The sequence below is a fragment of the Homarus americanus genome, unplaced genomic scaffold, assembly GCF_018991925.1.
Source record: "Homarus americanus isolate GMGI-L3 unplaced genomic scaffold, GMGI_Hamer_2.0 scaffold53851, whole genome shotgun sequence".
In the NCBI taxonomy this organism is placed as follows: domain Eukaryota; kingdom Metazoa; phylum Arthropoda; class Malacostraca; order Decapoda; family Nephropidae; genus Homarus; species Homarus americanus.
The window spans coordinates 22-2,053 of record NW_024750279.1 but is presented as its reverse complement, the minus strand read 5'-3'; the positions used below and the strand labels follow the sequence as shown (position 1 = coordinate 2,053).

Here is a 2,032-nt window from a genome sequence, read left to right as displayed (position 1 = left end):
CCAGGTGTCACGGTACAGTACTCAGGGCCAAGCGTCACGGTACAGTACTCAGGGACAGGTGTCATGGTACAGTACTCAGGCGTCATGGTACAGTACTCAGGGGCAAGCGTCACGGTACAGTACTCAGGGGCCAGGCGTCATGGTGCAGTACTCAGGGGCCAGGCGTCATGGTACAGTACTCACAGGGCCAGGCGTCATGGTACAGTACTCAGGGCCAGGCGTCGTATTTACAGTACTCAGCCAGCGTCATGGTGCAATGCTCAGGGCCAGGCGTCATGGTACAAGTGCTCAGTGCCAGGCGTCATGGTACGTGCTCAGGGTCAGGCGTCATGGTACAGTACTCAGGGCTAGGCGTCATGGTACAGTGCTCAGGGCCAGGCGTCATGGTATTTACAATGCCTCAGGGCCAGAGCGTCATGGTACAGTGCTCCAGGGCCAGGCGTCATGGTACAGTGCTCAGGGCCAGGCGTCATGGTACAGTGCTCAGGGCCAGGCGTCATGGTACAGTGCTCAGGGCCAGGCGTCATGGTACAGTGCTCAGGGCCAGGCGTATGGTACAGTTCTCAGGGCCAGGCGTCATGGTACAGTGCTCAGGGACATGCGTCATGGTACAGTTCTCAGGGCCAGGCGTCATGGTACAGTCTCAGGGCCAGGCGTCATGGTACAGTGCTCAGGGCCAGGCGTCAGGTACAGTTCTCAGGGACAGGTGTCACGGTACAGTACTCAGGGCCAGGCGTCATGGTACAGTACTCATAACTAAGTCTTAAGATAATTACGCGTGAAAATGGTTCAATATACATGTAATTATAAGCAAGAATATATAAAAAGATATATTTAGTTATGCTCTTAAATATAATTACCGTGTTTTCAAGGAGTTTTTTATTTACTAAGTATTTCCGAGGAAGACCTTTACCGTGTGGTTAAGAATAAGATAAATTTTTTTATTACAGGAAACTGATGAAAACAAACCTCTGTTATTTAGTAAAAGAAATTTAAAGAAGTAAATATTCTGAAAAGATAAAACAGAAATAATTATGTTTATTTAGCCATTAGTAACATTTACATTACTATTAATAAACAGTACACACACTATGTAGCTTTTTACTCGAGGCAAACGTAACCGAATATATTAATTTAAACGCATTATATTGCCACCAGATCCACTCATGGTTAAGACTTAAGACGTTAAGCGTAATGTTGGCACCTACAGTTTTATGTTAAACCTCTCCCAGTCCCCCCTCCCCCCTCACACTCCCAACAGTCCCTCCTCCCCCTCAAAGTCTCTCCTCCCCCCTCACACTCCCCACAGTCCCTCCTCCCCCCTCACACTCCCCACAGTCCCTCCTCGCCCCTCCTAGTCTTTCCTCCTGCAGCTCTCTTGTGTTCAGAGTTCGTACCTCAAACATATTCTTGAATCTTTCTCAGCTTTAGACAAAGTCCGTGGAATTGTTTTATTTTCTTCTGGAGATTGAACTCTTCCCTCACTGTCACGTTCACACACACACACACACACTAATTCTCTGGATGCAGGAGGTCCCGGGTTCAAATCTTGGACAAGCCCTTTCGTTATGTTAGATGTTGAAAACTTTATAACATCTTTATAATTTTTACCATCTCGTGGGTCTGCAGCCGCCAAAAGGTTCTTTGAGTCATCCCCATGCCGTGACCAGGATTCGAACCTGGGTTATTGCGGCCACAACGCAATGTACTAACCACTATACGATCACGGCCGCTGACTCACGTTATAGTGACTCAGGAAATATTAGTCTAGACTACGACAGATTAGGTTCGCTTAGGATAGGTTAGAACAGGTTACGATAGATCAGGGTAGGTGGGGTCCAGGCGGTGTTTGCCAAGTGGGGTACAAGAGGCGTCTTCCAGGTGGGGTCCAGGTGTCTTCCAGGTGGGCCCCAGGAGGCGTCTTTCAAGCGGGGTCCAGGTGGAGTCCAAGAGCCGTCTTTCAGGTAGGGTGCAAGAGCCATATTTCAGGTGGGGTCCAGAAGGAGTGTTCCAGGTGGGGTCCAGGAGGCGT

At 49.0% G+C, this 2,032-nt stretch overlaps 1 non-coding gene across 1 annotated transcript; it reads right to left on the bottom strand.

Annotated features, from left to right (window-relative positions):
- Nucleotides 1-1,658: 1,658 nt before the first annotated feature.
- On the bottom strand, nt 1,659-1,730 carry Trnah-gug. The gene has a single exon. It is a non-coding gene; the product is annotated as a tRNA-His (tRNA).
- Nucleotides 1,731-2,032: the final 302 nt, after the last annotated feature.